The 12,233-nt window shown below is 44.5% G+C and overlaps 1 non-coding gene across 1 annotated transcript; it reads right to left on the bottom strand.

The window, feature by feature from the left end:
• Nucleotides 1-848: 848 nt before the first annotated feature.
• On the bottom strand, nt 849-920 carry TRNAA-AGC. Its single transcript has one exon. It is a non-coding gene; the product is annotated as a tRNA-Ala (tRNA).
• Nucleotides 921-12,233: the final 11,313 nt, after the last annotated feature.

Consider the following 12,233-nt stretch of genomic DNA (forward strand, 5'->3'; position numbering starts at 1 on the left):
CCCATCTCCACATTGTGGCAAGCTAGAAGTTGAGGCTAAAGCACCAGGATACAAGAGATGCTGCCTCCCCAGAGGAGATCTTTGTGTATTCTGTGAAACACACAAAAGAGCCAGCCAAAGAAAGCCCTCACTCACCTGCATGATATAAAAACACCAGCTTTAAAAAGAGAAGTGCTTTGTTTGTTTGAGGAGAATTGAAGTGAGCAGTTTTAGAATCAGTGAAGCAAATTTAGAGATTTCAAAAGAGATCAGTATAAAAGGGATCAAATCCACACAATCATGAGAACGCTATGAACTCACTGGCAAGATGCAATCACTGAAGGAAAAACGTCAGTGTCAAAAATGCTACAATTTCACCTCTTTGTGTACGATTTCTGAGAGAACTGCCACGTTTGGAGAACTTAAATTTACCCAAAACTTCGTAGCCTCCGGCCTGGGAAGAGCACATTTTCTTTGCGAGCTTCGGGAGAAATCCATCTTTCTCGCTTTGAGCCTCAGAAGGTGAAACCCGAGACCGGAGCTCAGCCTACCGCTGCCTCCCCCACCACAAAGCCAGCACCAAAACTCAGTGACAAGATGAATTCGTTCAAAAATCATCCGTTTAGGATTTTTATTAATAAATGTTCCTTTCACTACCACTCTAATGGAACAGGATCCAGTCACACATCATATGTAAATGCAGCTGAGGATGGAAAGGAATATTTTAAAAATGAAAGAGCTACAGGCGTAGTCAAAGCAAGATATAAGCATTGCGGTGGGGCAAGATGATTAATTTACGGATTCTATAGAAATGGGATGTGACTGTATCTGCAGAAGAAAGATGGTTCCGGAGCAGAGATGCAAAACGTTGGAGATGCTGGGGATCGAACCCGGGACCTCATGCATGCTAAGCATGCGCTCTACCACTGAGCTACATCCCCACCTCGAAAAACCAGTGTTTTAAAACCACCTTTATGAAAGAATATAGACATTTACCTCTTCGAGTTTCTAACGTTAGAATTTTCATTTCCCCTTTTTGTAGGGCTCTACCAATGAATTCTGATGAACCGGCATCTTGCGGACATTTGGTAAGGATTAAGAACAGACTAGGGGAGGAAATGTCAGTTAAGAAACATTCCCCCAGACCCTCCTTTTCTGAATGCTTTTCTCATTTGTAAAAACATTTTCAGGACAAAAGATCCTTCCAGAAAAGATAGAAAATGTTTTGCCAACGACTGTCTTTCCTTAGGGAAGCTACTGAACTGCCTCCAGTTCCTTATCCCATTTCTACATTCTATTCCCAGACTCCAGAAACCGCTGTGTACCTTTTCTGAGAAAACAAGGAGCTAGTGGAGGGATTTCCATTACAAAAACGGACTCGTTCCACCCCGTTAGCAACTGGGACGATGATCAAGATGCTGGATCGCGTCCCGCGGCCTCCTGATCCGGATTTCATCCAGAGAACACAAATCAAATCCGCAGAGTAGGAATCCCCAGATCCTACTCGGATTCCTCGAAATGAAGAGCCCAGAATGAAATTAGAAACGTATTACTTGTGCGATTGGGGCGAAATCTCTGCTGCTGTGGCGCTTCATTTCCTGTAGAGGGAATGGGTGTCTACAGAAAATGCAGAGACGCTTCGGACCCCGTTCTCATCAAGGGAACAGAGAAGGCTTTATTCCTGCGTAGAGCTCAGTGACCTGTGACCGAGTCTGGAAGGGTGGGGAGGAATGCCAAGCAGAAATGAGGGGAGAGCTGTGCGGAGGCCTGGGCGTGATCCGATTGAAGCTGGGAGGAGGAGCAGGCGGGGAGGAGGCTATAAAGGGTAGCTTGACAAGGTGACACCGGCAATTCTCACCTCCCCGGCACTTACAGCCTCCAGAACGATGAGAAATAAATGCTTGTCGTTCATGCCGCCCAGTTTATGGTATTCTGTTATAGCAGCCTGAACTGACTAAAAGATGGAGTATATTAAAGGAATGCATGTGTCAATGAATACTATAACATTTATTAATCTAATGCAACATATTAGAGGATTAAAAGAGGGGAAAATATGTAATAATCACAATACTTTCAGAAAAGTTCTTCACTGCTGAGAGGAAAATATAAGTAATAGTACTAACTATCTTTTCAAGAACTGACATTCACATAATTAATCATACTCTAGACCCCAGTATGCACCTGGAAGGTAAGGAACAAATCTTACAAAAGACTTAGACAACTATTAACACCTCTGCTTGGAAACAAGATTTTTAAGAATCATAGCTGTGTCTTCTATTTCTTGCAACATGATTCGCTTTGAACTTTAAAACTGTTAAGTGGCCAGGCGTAGTGGCTCATGCCTGTAATCCCAGCACTTTGGGAGGCTGAGGCAGGTAGGTCAGCTGAGGTCAGGAGTTCGAGACCAGCCTGACCAACATGGAGAAACCCCATGTCTACTAAAAATACAAAATTAGCCGGGCATGGTAACACATGCCTGTAAAACCAGCTACTTGGGAGTCAGAGGTGGCAGTGAGCCAAGATTGCACCATTGCACTCCAACCTGGGCAACAAGAGCAAAACTCCGTCTCAAGAAAAAAAAAACCCTGATAAGTTCGGGAAGTGGAAACCTCTGGCCAAGCTAGCATGACAGGAACCAGGGTTACTATTCCACCTGAATCAACAAAAATTTCTAAAAAGGGAAAATCTGAAACAAGAAACAATAGGCAATGAAGGACAGTGATCTCTGAAAAATGAGAAACAAGATGAGTACCACGAATGCCTCAGCTTTCTGTCACCGAGCTGTGTCCAGGCCACCACACAGCTGTTATCATTAATTTTATGTATCTACTAGACTAGGTAAGAATGTAGGGTTGCTTGGTAGAGCATCAGTCTAGAAGTTTCTGTGAAGGTATTTGTTAGATGTGATCAATATTTAAATCAGTAGACTTTGCGTAGGCTACGTGTGATGGCTCAGGCCTGTAATCTCACCATTTAGGAAGGCAGAAGCAGGGGTATCACTTGAGGTCAACAGTTTGAGACCAGCCGGGCCAACATGGTGAAACCCTGTCTCTACTAAAAACACAAAAATTATCTAAGTGTGGTAGCACATGGCTGTAATTCCAGCTACTCGGGAGGCTGAGGCACGAAAATCACTTGAACACAGGAGGCAGAGGCTGCAGTGAGCTGAGACTGCATTATTGTGTCCCAGCTTGGGGCAACAGAGTGAGATTCCATCTCAAAAAAAAAAGAAAGAAAGGAAGAAAGTAGACTTTATAGCAGATTACCCTCCAGAGTGTGGGTGGGCCTTACCCAGTCAGTTGACTTGAAAGGAAAGGAAAACAAGAGGACAGAATTCTACCTCTAGGCTGCCTCTAGATTCCAAGACCACAACATTTGTTAACTATCAGCATGACATTCTCCAACAAATCCTAAAAACAAGACCTTAAAAATTTCTTAAAAAGGAGGTTGGGCACAGTGGCTCATACCTGTAATCTCAACACTTTGGGAGGCCGAGGTGGGTGGGTCACAAATTCAGGAGTTTGAGACCAGCCTGGACAGCATGGTGAAACCCTGTCTCTACTAAAAATACAAAAATTAGCTGGGCATGGTGGCATGCACCTGTAATCCCAGCTACTTGGGAGGCTGAGGTTGGAGAATCCCTTGAACTTGGGAGGCAGAGATTGCAGTGAGCCAAGATCAGGCCACTGCACTCCAGCCTGGACAACAGAATGAAACTCCGTCTGAAAAAAAAAATTATTAAAAAGGAATCCATGCACTGCACCGATTTAAAAAATTTAAGTTTAAATCATTCTATTTAATAGATAGTTGACTATTATTTGGTAAGAGGGGAAGGATGGCCTACCTTTACCACAATCACTTGAAATAAATTGCATGGGATAACCATAATTCCCTATCTGGGAAAGCAAAAAGCAGGACGTTAAAGTGCACCGAGAACACTGATGATGTGACTTGTTTCAAGAATCAAGAAGGGAATTTCTGGTAGGTATATTTTGAGGTGTATTCATTCCACAGTGTAGGCATTCCTGTCTTGTCAGAAAAGCTGCCACCAAGACCTTGGTGCCAGAATTATCTTTGAAAAATTATGTATCACATCACGTCACATACATATTAATAGGTTCATATTGTGCCATCAGTCTTAGCTCCTGAATGTTCCCCTGAATGAACCGGAAGGGCAAGGGAGAGGGACACTTCTAGGAGTAGATTGAAGTAGTATCTGAACAATAAGGAGTCAATGATACAAAGAAAAGGAAATGGAACATTCCAAGGAGAAAGAAGAGATAAAGTAACAAGCCCTCCGGTGGGAATTACCTTCGTTGGTTCAGAAATTATAAAAAAGGAAAGTGGGATTGAACTGTGATGGATGAAGACTACAGAACTCTGTAAATAAGAGTTGGAATTTTGTGCTAAAGGCAGTGAAATGGAGGGTGCTGCTTTGGTTGTTTACCTGACATTCAGTCCTTTTTCCGTATCTTGTAAAATCCTAATTGTTTTCAGAGGTCATTGTGCCCCATTGCAGTGGTTCTTAACAGGTGTTCTGTGTGACCATAAACATTCTGCAAGGCAATTGGTGGTCATCTTAGAATGTGACTATTTTCAGACCATCATAGATGCCTTGTGAGTGCCTCACTATTTCATTCTGGTCACGTTTTATTAAACCAGAGGCCTAGTAAGCACGGGTTCCTCTAACAGAAAGATTTGAGAAGCCTGGGTGCGTCCTTGATGATACTGTTAAGACACTTCATCAACCTTTCCTTCTGACCTCTTGTTATGTGGGACTAATAAACCACTCTCATTTAAACTACTGATGGTCAGGTTTTCCATTAATGGGAGCAAAACATATGCTAATTGAAACAGAATTTGAGGTAAGAAATGATATAATGTAATACATATATAAATTTAAATTTATTATTAATTTTGAAACAGTCATCCCCCAGGCTACAGTGTAGATCTCAGCTCACTGCAACCTCCACCTCCCGGGTTCAAGTGATTCTCCTTCCTCGGCCTCCCAAGTAGCTGGGATTACAGGTCTGCGCCACCATGCCCAGCTAATTTTTTTATTTTTAGTATAGACGGGGTTTCACTATATTGGCCTGGCTGGTCTCGAAATCCTGATCTCAAGTGATCTGCCCCCTCGGCCTCCCAAAGTTCTGGGATTACAGGCATGAGCCGTCGTACCCAGCGGTAATCAATATCTTTCAAAGATAATCCTGGCAACGATATGGAGCATGAATTTCAGGAAGAATGAAGATGCTAGGGGACTAGTTAGGGGGCTACTGTGGTGATCTTGGCAAGAGAGTGTGACGTCTTCCAGAAGGTAAGCTCACTGAGTGGAGGGAATTTGTCCATCTTTGTCACCATTGTATCTACAGTTTCTAGGAGAGTACTGGCAAATAGGTAGTGCATTTATTGAGTGAATTATTGAGTAAATATTTTTGGTTTAGGTAGTTTAAAGTGGAAGAGAGGTGTGGGTGGATTCCAGGTACATTTGTGAGACAAGATAGATATGGTGTTGTGTTGGACAGCAGACAAAAAAGATAATACCAGCTGTGAAATGGCCTCAATCTAGAGAACACCTGCCAACAAAACGCACTCCCTGTGGCTAACGAGGATAGCTCCAAATTTAACAGGGTCCAGAGATCATGGCCCAGCTGAGGGAACATTCATGTACTCTGGGTTATCAGAAAACACCACCCATGACAAACATTCTGCTCTGCAACGCTGGACCAGAGTACTTCTTGTAACCAGGGCCAATATAAACTCTAGCTAGAAATCCCCAGTCCATCACCTAGTAACATCCAATCAACAAGACTTGTAGTTTTGGGCTTAAAAATCACCCAGTCAGAGCTCAACTACCTTGTCCAATCAGGGCTCAACTGCCTTGTCCAATCAGGGCTCAACTGCCTTGTCCAATCAGGGCTCAGCTGTATCAACCAATTGGAACTAAGCAAGCTTGAATCCGTCATTTGTTTAAGTGAAACAGAGGGAGAATTAACACTGGGAAGATTGAGTCTTCCCAGTCTATACACAGTTTCTCGGAAAATAAAACCTGTCCCTTTCGGCCTCCTCAGATCTCATGCCTGCTTGACATCTCCACATGGATGTCTAGTCAGCATCTCTTAACATGTTCAAAACTAAAGCCTTGTTTTTCCTTTACCTCCAAACTTCCTCTCTTCACTCTTTTTTTTTTCTTGGTAAATGGGCACTCCTCTCTACTTAGTGGCTAAACTCTGAACCTGTGTTAACAGAAGACTATGAGATTTGTGGAAGCCTAAGAAGAGTTTCTCATGCACTCATACCGACTAGGCGCATCATTAGTTTTTTTGTTTTTTGGTATTTTTTGAAACAGAGTCTCACTCTGTAGCCCAGGCTGGAGTGCAGTGGCTCGATCTCGGCTCCCTGCAACCTCCACCTCCCGGGTTCAAACGATTCTCCTGCCTCCGTCTCCCGAGTAGCTGGGACTACAAGCGTGCGCCACCACGCCGGGCTAATGTTTTGTATTTTTAGTAGAGACGGGTTTCACCATGCTGGACAGGATGGTCTCGATCTCCTGACCTCGTCATCAGCCCGCCCAAAGTGCTGGGATTACAGACGGGAGCCACCGCACCCATCCCACGTCATTAGTTTTAACCAGGATTGAGGTCCTTGTCAGAAAAAGACATCACAAGGCCAGAAGAGAAATTGACTTATGAATATGCACAATAAGTTAGATTTGCTAGATTAAATGAGTGGGAAAGTAGTGTATGGTTTTGAGAGACAGTAGAGGGTAGCGTTGGGCCTCCTTGGTGGTTAAGGAGATAGTGTGGGAGGAAAGCAGCAGGGTGCCTGTGGAATAACACAGTGGAGATGTGCTGTGGGCTATAGGGAATGGTTGAAATTAAAGATACATATGTGAGTAATAGTAGCGTACAGAGGGTATTTAAAGCAAGCATAATACATGAGAATGCTTAGGAAGAATGTGTGGAGCCGGAAGGAAGAATGCCTACATTTGAATTCTAAAAAAACACTTAACACTGAACAACAACAACAGAAGTTTGACAAATAACTTAGGGGAAATCAATACAATATATTCCATTGGAAAGACAGGTGTTGCAAAGAAAGAATCATTGGTGTCAAATGATAAAATGAGTTTAGTAAAGTGAAGAGTAATATGTTCATTAGGTTTAAAGACACGGGAATCGTTGGTGACTCTGGTAAGAGTCATTTCACTGCAATTCTAAGTGTCAGGTTTATATTCAGAAGACTGAGAAATGAGAACAAGATGAGGACTGGAGACACAGAGTAAAAATATCCATTTCAATAAATGTGGCTGGAATTGGAAGGAAAGAGAAATCGTGGTGGCTGCACAAGAACATGAAGGGAGGGGAGATTTTTTAATATGAAGAAACTTAAACATTGTAATATGTTATTTTATTTTATTTATTTTGAAATGGAATCTTGCTCTGTTGCCCAGGCTGGAGTGCAACGGGGCAATGTCGGCTCACTGCAACCTCTGCTGCCTGGTTTCAAGCAATTCTTCTGCCTCAGCCTCCCCAGTAGCTGTGATTACAGGTTCCTGCCACCACACCTGGCTAATTTTTTTGCGTGTTGTTAGTAGAGACAGGGTTTCAGCATCTTGGCCAGGCTGGTCTTGAACTCCTGACCTCACGATCCACCCATCTCGGCCTCCCAAAGTGCTGGGATTACACGTATGAGTCACTGTGCCCAGCCGAACCATTTCAAATAGTAATAAAGAGAAATCAGCAGAGAAGGAGAGGGTGAAGATATGAGACAGCAGGAATAATTGACAGCGCAAATTCCCCATGAATACAGGACATGATGGCCTGGGGACCTTTAAAAAACTAGCTCTGGACACTTTACGCTCTCACCTCTAAAAGTGTGGCATAGAGAGCAGCAGCAGCAGCATCAGTTGAGAGCTAGTTATAAACATAGAATCTCAGGGGTTACCCCAGACCTATGGAATTTTCGTTTTAACAAAATTCACAGGTGATTCTGTATAAACATTAAAGCTTGTGTAGCACTGACACAAGGGATATTTCTTCCATTTTAGCAGACAAAAATGAAAAAAAAAAAAAAGGCGGATACCAATGTAGGTAGATTTACAAGTTAATGAAGGAAGTTAAGATGGTTTTCATTTGAGGGTATTTTTGTGTTTGATGTAGGAGGCAAAGTCATCAGCTGAAGGTACAGAAAGCAGGATTAGATATCTGGAGAAAGTAAAGCCTTTTTGAAGTAGCTACTATGAATCCTCTTAGGGAAAGACAGGTGAGTGGGGTAGCATTGAAGGGAACAAGTAAGTCACCTCCCTTCTCTGTACTTGTTTCCTGGCCTCTAAAATTAAGGGTGGGACTGAACTTCCCAAAAGTCCTATCTGGACCCACAGTAAAAAAAGCCATAATTATTTCGCTAATCTTGCTCTTTCTTTCCTCTCTGAAGATGATACCAAGTTGAATTCCTTTGCAGAGGAGGCGGTCAGTACAGAACTGCCCCTTGGACCCGCCCCTAGAAGAGGGCACAGCAGCCACTGGGCCTCTTTGTTATTCCAAGTAGGTGAGCAGGAGGGACAGCAGCAGGAGCATTCTGGGCCTTGTGGTGGGCAGGAAGGCAGGGGAGGCTGTGGGCAGAGGTCCTGGACTGGGCATTGAAGGCCTGCTCCTTATTTAGAGTGGCACTCATCTTCACGGTGGTGTGACATTCTCTAGAAGCACCCAACAGTCTGTGTGCAGTGAATGAGATACACTGGAATCATCCGCAGTTGGAACTTTGGGGGAGGATGTCCCTTATGAAACAAAGAGTGTGAGGACATTGCGGAAGTGCGGTTGAAGGGAAAGGGCAAGGAATCTAAGCTGGATATGGAAGGAAGAAAAGGTAGGAACAGAAAGATCCATGGAGAGAAAAAAATGTTAAGGAAATGGAAGTTGCATTTCAGCAGAAAAGAGAGCAGAAGGGGGATATTATGGTAGGCAGATGAATGCTCTCACACCCTCCATGAAGACATCTATGTCGGAATTCCTAAACTTGATACCTTACATGGCAAAGGGGACTTTGCAGGTTGATTAATTTAAGGTCCTTGAGATGGAGTATTTATTTTGCATGATTTGGGTAGGTACAATGTAATCACAATGGTCCTTCTAAGTGAAAGAGGGAGGCATGAGGGTCAGAGTCAGAGATCTTAACATGTTACACTGCTGCTCTGAAGTTGGAGGAAGGAGCCACAATCCAGCAATCCAGGCAAACTCTAAAAGCTAGAAAACACACAGGAACTGATTCTTCCTTAGAGACTCCAAAAGAAACACAGCCCTGTCGACCCCTTTATGTTAGACCAGTGAAACCCATTTCTGACTCTGAACCCTAGAAATGTAAGATAGTAAATTTGTGTTGTTTTAAGTCATTATGTTTGTGGCAGATACAGGGAAAGAAGGCAGATAGTAATAATATTAATAACAATAGCAGCTAACATTTGTTGAGCTTGTATATTGTTCTAAGATATTGTCACAAGTGCTCTTATAAGGTTTAACTTAATTGATTTTTTTTTTTTTTTGAGACAGAATTTCACTCTTGATGCCCAGGCTGGAGTGCAATGGTGCCACCTCAGCTCATCACAGCCTCTGCCTCCTGGGTTCAAGTGATTCTCCTGCCTCAGCCTCCCCAGCAGGTAGGATTACAGGCTTGCACCACTGTGATATTGTGCTGGCCTAGAGCCAGAACCGGAGCAAAACTATTTTATAAAATGCAAAACTGTTTTTAGATAAGTTGAAATGGCTGCCCCATTCTCCTTACAATAACTACTGTCCTTGGCCTCTGTAAATAGAACTGCCAGTTTGCTCCTTAAAACTATGTAAAGCTGCTTACCTTTTCTTATACTTCTATCACCACCCAGACGATGTGTAAACAAATGTATATCCTGACTTCTGTAAACCACTGAGGTAACAAACAGAATGACAAAAGTCCCCTAGCCCTTGGAATGTCCGGAGACCCCCGCCCTTGTCTCCACCCAGGAGGTGAATTACAGAATCCCCTAGCCCTTGGAATGTCCGGAGACCCCCGCCCTTGTCTCCACCCAGGAGGTGAATCACAGAATCCCCTAGCCCTTGAAATGTCCGAAACCTTATCATCCCCATCCCCGCCCCTCACCCCCACTCCCAAGGTGGTTTTTTGGGTATGAAAAATCGTGGCACCCTCCTGTTGCCACCACAGGTTGGAGAGAGGTGAGTCCTCTGTGGTCGCCAGCATAATAAATGACCCTGCAATCTGGCATACTTTTGTCTCGTGATAACTTTCTACGCTCCGGTCAAATACAACATTTGGAGGCCCCAGTGAGAAATTCTCTTTTTGTTATCACCAGACAAAAGCCATCTCAGAATCTCGCCCGGGCGGCCACTCCCACCATGGGGGCCTCTGGGGAGGCGCCCCCTGTTCTTTCGCAGGGCCCTGGAGAGCCACCGTGGAGGATAAGCGACCTCTCGGCTGACGTTCACCCGAAATTCCTCAGGGTCCTAAAAGAAAAAAAGCCTCTGGAGGTAGGTCTGGTCTGGGCCTGAGTCGGGGGACTGATGAGTCATTGCAACTCTGACCTGGCAAGCCTCACTGAAACGTCGCTTGAGGCTTCTGGTAGCTGGTGCAGAGGGTACCAGCGTTCGTTTCTGGTAGCTGCTGCAGAGGGTACCAGCGTTCGCCCCTGGTAGCTGGCATAGTGGGTGGCAGCGTTCGGTTGTTTTCCGTAACCTCTGTGTGAGTGAGAAAGTGAGTGTGTATATATGTAGTCCCACGGCTGAAAGGCTACGGGGCTTGTGTGGGCCTTCACCCGTGGTTCCACTGGGGTGTCGTAGGGCATAACGGTGATTCACCTCAGAGCTGTCCTACTTGGACTTCCATCCTAAGGTGACCAGGCCCGGGGATTATACGGGTACACCTTAGCCAAGACGCCCCTGAAAATTCTTCCGAGAAAGTGGCCGGGCAGGCATCTGACTGGTCTCCCATCTGGGGGGCACCCACCCTTTGTCTGTCACTCTTGTATGTGGTCCTGTCTCGTCTGTAAATTTGTCAGTAATACACTGTATTACAGTCTGTAAATACACTGGTTCAGGCCATCTTCCCTTGAGGTAGGAGATATCTTACAGTGGTTAATGAACCACTGGATGCAGGAAAATTTTATTGATTACACCCCAGCAAAAAAAAAAAATTACTCTTTTCTCTTTCTTCATCTTCTTCTATCACTGAGGCCTCACTCTTTCTTCCTTTGCCATGTGGCAGATAGTTTTAACTCTAGTTGTCTTTATTCTCTTCCTTGTTTTGGTCATTGTGGCCTGTAAATTCTCCCAGCCACCTCCACCGGGAAAAGAGTACTTTTGCCCATGCTGGGTCAGATTCCAGGTCGGGGAGGCCGTTGTGCCCTCAACACCTTGGAGGTAGCTTCTTTAGAGCTTGTGTGGAACAAAGCCCTAGATCAGAGTTTACGGGTCCTCTTTCTCAGGCTGGGATGGAAAACAGGTAACTGCTTATTCTGCCAGGAAAGTGTCCAATGTTATGGGCAGTGCCCAACGGTGCATCACAAAAAGGCATATTGGCACTATCCTGGATGTTGGGAGGTAAGATGTCACCGCTCCAGTAAAAACTGACTGGCAGCACTTCTGCACACTCTACCGGGTGTGGTGGGTCCAAAACACACATCCGGTATACCTCTTAGTCCACCTGTTTGTCACTTCCCGACCTTTCCGAAGCAACTGGCCATTAAAAAAAAATGTATAAGGGGGAGGATTATGCCCGGGCAGCGCTAAACCTCCATAGTGCTTATTCTCGCCAGTTGTGGTTTGCGGGAAAAAAAAGACCGCCGCCTTACCTTGGCCCCTACCCCCTGTTCCTCTGACTAGGACTAGGAATAAACCCTAAAATCCAGTTGTCTGGTCCTTGCAGGACCTGGCTGCAAAGGCCCTGCTAAAACCTGCTTTAAAGAGGGCCAAATTTTAAATTTGAGGCTTTCCAAAATTGGCTTTACTACAGAAAGGGAGAGAGAAAGTAGACAGAGGAAAGAGAAAGAGAGGAGAGAAAAGAGAAAGGGAGAGAGAAAGTAGATAAAGGAGAGAAGAGAGGAAAAAAAGGAGACAGGAGAGAGAAAGTAGATAGAGGAGAGAGAGAGAGAGAAGGGGACCAGAAGCCGCAGGGGCGGAAAACTTGCCGCCAGCAAGTTCACTTTTAAACTAACACTAAGAGCGTTTTTTTTTTCCTTTCTCTGCTGGCAGTCAGCCCCGCCCAGC

The sequence above is a fragment of the Sapajus apella genome, unplaced genomic scaffold (assembly GCF_009761245.1).
Source record: "Sapajus apella isolate SASKATOON/1434 unplaced genomic scaffold, GSC_monkey_1.0 scaffold262, whole genome shotgun sequence".
Taxonomy (NCBI): Eukaryota; Metazoa; Chordata; class Mammalia; order Primates; family Cebidae; genus Sapajus; species Sapajus apella.